This window comes from Phaseolus vulgaris, chromosome 10, assembly GCF_051622355.1.
Source record: "Phaseolus vulgaris cultivar YP4 chromosome 10, ASM5162235v1, whole genome shotgun sequence".
NCBI classification, from domain to species: Eukaryota; Viridiplantae; Streptophyta; class Magnoliopsida; order Fabales; family Fabaceae; genus Phaseolus; species Phaseolus vulgaris.
In genome coordinates, this window is record NC_143507.1 from 13629480 (window position 1) to 13636687 (window position 7208).

A 7208-nucleotide genomic window follows, 5' to 3' on the forward strand; every position below is an offset into this window, starting at 1 on the left:
GTTCAGATTATACTCTTTACGCTTGCGAGTTCTAGAGCACACTGTGAGAGAGGATTTGCACGGTTCTTGTTCTCTTAGTATTTGGTGGTTCGGCTACTGACTTGGGCGTTGGAGTGCGATCGACCGCAGCGGCGCCGCTCTGTTCTTTTGCTGGTTCTTGAAGTGGATCTTGGAGAGGGACGGACGTTTGAAGCGGTGCGCAAGTCGATCCTGTGACGAGGCAAGCTCCTACGTTCTGGTCAACAGGCAGGATCAATGCCAATGCATTAATAACCCTCGTTGCTTGTTCTACATCAAGAGTCATCATTGTGCCACCAGCTGTGGCATCTAAGAGCATCTTTATATCAGATTTAAGACCATTAAGGAATTTGTCCAGTTGAGCAATATCTTCAAACCCATGATTTAGGCATTTTCTCAATATCATCTTGAATCTTTCCTTTGTCTCGTTAAAAGACTCCTCTGTTCCTTGTCTGAACATAGAAATTTTAGACTTAGCGAGAGATTAGAAAATATCTTTGCATAAATTTTCCTTCTACAACCTCCCAACTAGTAAGGCTCTGATTTGGGTGTGATTTGAGCCACTATTTAGCCTTTGCTGCTAATGAGAAAGGAAACAAGCACACATAGACATGATGCCTACCAAATCATAAAATGTATCTAAGTGTGCATATGGATCCTCATGATCCATTATTCTGAATTGTTGGGTACTGATAAGAGTAAGGAAATTAGGTTTTATCTCCAATGTCCTGGTAGTAGTAGGTATTCAATACTAGAAAATGCCTTGGCCCTTGTACATGACATAATCTCCAAGTGTCCTCCTATGAGGTGATGCTTGATTTTTTGTCATGTTACTTTCTTAAAAAAATATTGTTAGTGGGAAAAGAAACAGAGTATATATGTTTTTTATTTTATTTATATTTTATTTTTTCAAAAATTTAAACTAAACATAAAAATGAAATAACAAAATATTAAATTCTAACAAAACAAACAAAAGAGAATCTAAATTAAATCTAAATAAATTTAATCATAGCAAATAAAATTAATAAGAATTAAAATAATAAAAATGTAATACTAATATTTGGAAATAAAATAAACACAATAAAAACAAATCTAAAAAATACAAATATTCACAATATTTAGGAAACTATACTAAAAAAATCAAACATGTTCCCCGTCAACAACACCAAAAACTTGATGACTTTCTACAGCAAGTGCATCGCGTTGTCAGAAGTAATAATTGTCCCTAAGGACGGATATCAATCCCACGAGCAACAGTGAATTATCAAGTACAATAATTGCTAAATATAAAACATAACAATTAAAAGAGTGTTGAAGTGATTCTGTTGACAATGATCAATAAAAAAACAAACAAAGAATTAGTTGCTTTAAGTAGGAAAAATAGGGATTAGGTTTCATCTCTCTCATTCTCATGTATTTTGATTAATATGTTAATATTAAGTTCTTTGATAGAAATTGATGGTCGTATAAAAGTCATTTATATCGATTCCTCAAATATAAAATTCTTAAGAATGTTCCCTAAATATCAATCCTTCGCATAATTATAAAAACAACTTAGAATCAAGCTCAGACGTTAAAAACAAACAACATTTCAAGTATGTTCCTAGAACTCAAATAAGTTAAGTATTGTTGTTTAGGTCAGAATCCTAAAATTACTTTCCAGTCAGATTTAAGATTCTCAATTTGTCACAACAATTTATAATTACAAAAAAAAATACCAGTAATTAATCAAGAACTGAATATTATAATATATAAATATCACCTCAATACACAAGAGTTCAAACAGATTACTCCCAATCCCAAAGGGTAGAATTAGCCATGCATACTTCTAACACATTTCATTCTCCCAATTGGGTTACAATTCACTCTATGGTGTTATTCTCTCAATCTGGCATACTAGGGTTGTGCCTTTAGCCCCCTATTTAACCTAATTTACTATGGTTAGATGACTTCCTCGCACTAATGGGCTAAATGATAAAACATATAAAAAGTCCCAATCTTTCTGACGCATTCACGCTCGAGCGAGGAATTCTCGCTTGAGCGAGGAATTCTCGCTTGAGCGAGAAAGGCGTTGATTTCCAAAAACAGTCCTGGAGCATTCGGTTGTGAAATTGGCTTTTTCAACACTTTTCTATATTTTGGGACCTTCCAACTTTCTCTTTTTAGCCCAAATCATTCTCCTTTACCCAAAATCTTCAATCCTTCCTAGAAACCTGCAATTAACACCAAATTTGGGAATAAAATGTTCTTATTCAAATAATGATCATAAAAACATAAAAAAGGTATAAATTCATAAATTAGGGATTAATTTATATGTAAATTAGCAATAAATCTATATAAGTGCCTATATTTCAATATGAAATATTACTGAAATTAGGCACTTATCAATAAGCCTTTTATTATACACTTTATAAGCATGACTAGTTAATGAATAACCAAGAAAGATACCATTATCCGCTTTTACATCAAACTTGCCCAAGGTTTTCCTTTCCATTATTTAAAATGTAACACTTGCAACCAAACACTTTTAGATGACTAATGTTGAGTTTTCTTCCATTAAACAGTTCATAAGGTGTTTTCTTCAAGATTGGTCTAATGAGGACCCTGATCATCACATAGCATGTTGTGCTAATAGCATCAACCCAAATATTTTGGCAAAGAGGACTCACTTAAAATGGTTCTAGCAAATTCATCAAGAGATCTATTCTTCCTTTCCACAACCCCATTTTTGTTGGGAAGTTCTAAGAGCAGAGAAGTTATGAAAGATTTCCAAATTTTCACAACAAGCACTGAATTTTTCATTTTGAAATTCCCCTCTATGATCACTCTGAATGGCACAAATGTTATTGTAGCTCATGTTTTGTAATCTCTCGGCAATCCTTTTGAATGCAGAAAATGCATCACTCTTGGATTCCTAGAATAATGTCCATGTGAACCTAGAGAAATCATCAACTATAACAAGTGCATAGTAGTTTCCACCAAGACTCATGGTTCTTGAAGGACCAAACAAATCCATGTGCAGCAGTTCAAGGGGTTTGGAAGTAGAAACTACATTTTTCAGTTTAAAAGAATGTTTGATTTGCTTCCCCTTTTGGCATGCTTCACATATGTTGTCTTTCTAAAACTTGAGTTTGGGTAAATCTACCACAAGATCTTTAGAAATCAACCTATTTAGACGATGCATATGGATGTGAGCTATCCTTCTATGCCATAATCATGAATCCTCATGTTTGGTTAGAAGGCAGCCAATAGATGCAAAATGTGAGATATCAAGAAGATAAACATTGTTGTTCCTTTTACCAATCAACAACACTTTTTGTGATTTGGTTAGCCGTATCTCACACATGTTGGGCTTGAAGGTTACTTGATAACCTTTGTCACACAACTGACTTATGGTAAGGATATTATGTTTGAGTCCTTCCACAAATAGCACATCATGAATCAAATAGGTGTTCTTGTCACCAATGGTTCCTCTTCTAAGAATTTTCCCTTTGTTGTTGTCACCATAAGTCACACGACCTTCTTGCTTGAGGAGAAGATTGAAAAAATTTGTTTTATCCCCTATCATGTGCTTAGAACAACCACTGTCCAGGTACCACATGTGATGATTTTCAATCAAGGAACAACTGCTTCTGTCAGATGCTCCCTTTGCCATTAAGCACAAATTTGCCTCTTCATCTCCATTTGATGATGAGCTAGAGGAAGAAACATCATTGTCTTTCCAAGCAATGTAGGATCTCTTGGCTTTGCCCTTATTTTCACTTTTCTTGCTTGCTCCTCTTTCTTTACTTTCATTATTCAGGAAATAAGCTTTAATATGACCTTGTTTACCACATCCAAAACAAGTACATTTGTTAGCATTAAAATCATTGAGTTTCTTGTTGTTATACCTATTAGAGGATTCTTAAAGAACTTGCTGAATTTTCTAGTAAGCAAGTTTAGAGTTTCTCCATCACTGTCCACACTTGATTCATGATAGTCTTTATGACCAACATCCTTCAAAGCTATGATTCTCACATGCTTCTCTTCATGCTCTTGACCATTTAGCCTATTCATCTCCAATTCTTGCTCCCTAAGCTTTTCAAATAAGGAGGTTGTTATTAAGGTAGTTAAATCCTTTGATTCAGAGATGGCTGTGACTTTGGGCTGCCGAGATCTGTCCAGGCACTTGAGGATCTTGATGTTGAGTTCCTCTTTTTCAAAGAATTTTCCAAGACTTATGAGATGGTTGACAACATGAGTGAATCTCTTTTATACATTAGCAATTGTCTCCTTTTTTTGCTTCCTGAACATCTCATACTCCTGGATTAGAGCATGCTTTCTAGCTCTCTTCACATCATTGGTTCCTTGATGAGTAACTTCAAGAGTATACCACATTTCTTTTGCAGAAGAACATTGTGATACCATGAAAAACTCATCAAAATTTAAAGCAGATGTGATAATGTATTTAACAATGCAATCAAATTGAGCCTTTTTTGCTTTCATGCTCAATTCATTGGGACCAAGGTTTTTCAATGAAAAAACTATCTCTTTTTAGCTTTAGGAATAAAAGGGCCATTTACAATGACATCCCAGATTCCTCTATCAATTGATTCCACAAAGATCTTCATTCTAACCTTCCAAAACTAATAAGAGGTGGCCTGTTAATTGAAGTACCTTCCTCAAAGGGTAGTTTTTCGGCCATGAAAAAGCTTTTAGGATAGAAAACTTGAATGACTTTCAAGAACTTAGCTCTTGATGCCAATTGTTAGAATTATAGGCCTTAAACAAGACGGGGGGGGGGGGGGGGGGGGGGGGGGGGGGGGGGGGGTGGGGGATGAATTCTTTATGAAATATTTTCGCAAATATTAAAGCTAGATTGAAAGATAAAGAAGAATCGATCAATTAGAAATCTGTTCATCCAATTTCAAAACTGTTTTAATGTGATTGTAGAAAATCAACCGACTGTTTTTGCGAAACAATCGGTTGTTTTTATCAGCAATTTTAAAATCAAGCAAAATCAGATTTAAAGAGTGAAGGGATAGAAAGATTCACGCAGGAAATTTATACTAGTTCACTCTTGAGCAAGAGCTACATCCAGTCCTCAACACACCAATATGTATTCACTATGAAATCAAAAACCTTGATTACACACAACACACTAAAGTGGTAATCTTGAACCATTCAAGAACACACACCACCTTTGGCAAACACACCACGGATTTCAGAACAACCTCTGAATCTGCACACCAATAATTCTCAAAAAAATAAAGTAGTCAAGAGAGAAAGGAATGAGTACACCAGGATACAATCTCAAATCAAAGCAAAATGGATACAACAAAATCCACTCTTGAAAAATGATCCAAAGCTCTTAGTAATCTTGAAATCTTGATTTAAAAAAGTCTCTTTCTTATCTCCAAGATTAGGAACCAAGGTAGTTAGGATCATTAAAAAACAATTTGGTAAATCTTAACAAAATTCTGTTAAGGTTTTCAAAAAATCAACCAGTTGAAAACACGAAATAACCGATCGAATTGGCTTGACAGCAAAGCAAACAAAGGCAAACTTTTCAAAACTGTTTTTAAAAACAACCAAGTGTAAAAGAATCAGTTCAATCGAAGTTTCAGCAGATTGATTTTTCACTTTCCTTTCAAAACGATTAAAATAAAACAACCTTGGATCATCACCTAGAGTGGATTAAAAAATTCAACTACTCTAGACAATTCAACTACTCTAGACAATTCAACTACTCAACACTCAACCAACAACAAAGATCTCCATGCATTTCACTAGGATTTGGAAGCATCAAAGCCTTTATTCAACACCAATAAACAACCTGTGATACACAAAAATCAAACTCAGCAAATTCAAATTTTCTTTATGCCTCAAATCATAATTGAAACACCACAAATTTTTTCAACAATAGACAATTACAAAATAGGACAAATTACAAAATAGAATAAATTACTAAATAAGTTTGACCAATTCCAACCTATCCTATCGACAACCTACAAACGGTCACCTACATCAAATCACAACCTGGAACAACCACACCAACGTTCAACCATTCTCCAACCCACAAACTACGCCACCACAAAACCACTCAACAACGCAATGAACCCAAAATAAATTACCACTCATTAACCCAAAACCGCTAAAAACATACAGCCACTAACCCTTCCAAAAAGAAAAAAACTTGCATATCAACATTAATTAAAATAAAAAATCTTTACCTTTAATTTAACAAAGAAGAAGACTTCCAAAAATTTCACACCCAACATCTTATCGAAGAATCCTTGCAAAAACAACTCCAAAACACGCAATCCAACACACGACAAGACAATCATCGAACACAAACCGAGCGAAACTGGTACACATCACACGTTCCTGGCAACACACACAATAACAAGAAAGAACACAAGAAAATAACAAGAGCACGAAAAAAATAGGAGCAGAGCAAGAAAAGAGGAACAAAACAACAGAAAGTTAGGAAAACGAAAGTGAGTGGGAATGAAAGTTTTCACTAAAATTTTCATTTTGTCATTACACTTGCCACGTCATCAATCCTAAGCCATATCAGATATCCGTTGCCCCATCATGCTACATGGGTGTTTCCCTTTTCTCATTCCCATTCCCTTTATTTTCTCCTAGTTCAATAACTTAATAACGTTTTCCTTTTTTTTAATTCTTTTTTGTTAGCTTGTATCTTTTTATTTATGAAGATTTGAAACAATATATAATATTTGGTGAGGTTTCACAATAAACTTTTGTAATGTATCCAAAATTAAAAAAATTCCATTATTTTATTGAGGTTTTAGGATAAACTTTTGAAATTTAATAAAAGTTAAAAAAATTTCCATTATTTTGCTGAGATTTTAGAATAATTTTTTAGAACCTAAAGAAGCTTAAAAAATCTCCATTATTAGGTTTTATAATAAACCTTTGGAACTTAACAAAAAGTTTTTTTTATTTTTATTTTGTTGAGTTTTAGAATAAACTTTTGGAACTTTTAAAAAAACTTTCGTTATTTGTTTAGGTTTTAGAATAAACCTTTGGAACTTAGTGAATGTTAAAAAAATCTCCATTAATTAAATCTATTCTTGGGGTGATATTAAACTCTACTAAATAACCACAGTTAAAATCCTTTTTTCTTGTACGGAATTATTTAATTCTTTACCAAAATTTAAAAATAAAAACTTAACAATGAGAGT

At 33.7% G+C, this 7208-nt stretch overlaps 1 long non-coding RNA gene across 2 annotated transcripts; it reads right to left on the reverse strand.

The window, feature by feature from the left end:
* Nucleotides 1–1742: 1742 nt before the first annotated feature.
* Nucleotides 1743–6504, reverse strand: LOC137818790 (uncharacterized). 2 transcript variants are annotated; one of them, XR_016516381.1, is made up of 2 exons: nt 6231–6504; nt 1743–2231 (listed from the first exon to the last, which is right to left on the reverse strand). It is a non-coding gene; the product is annotated as an uncharacterized LOC137818790 (long non-coding RNA). The 2 variants fall into 2 exon arrangements; XR_011082141.2 differs by lacking the exon at nt 1743–2231 and adding an exon at nt 5094–5833 and having other exon boundaries at nt 6231–6503.
* Nucleotides 6505–7208: the final 704 nt, after the last annotated feature.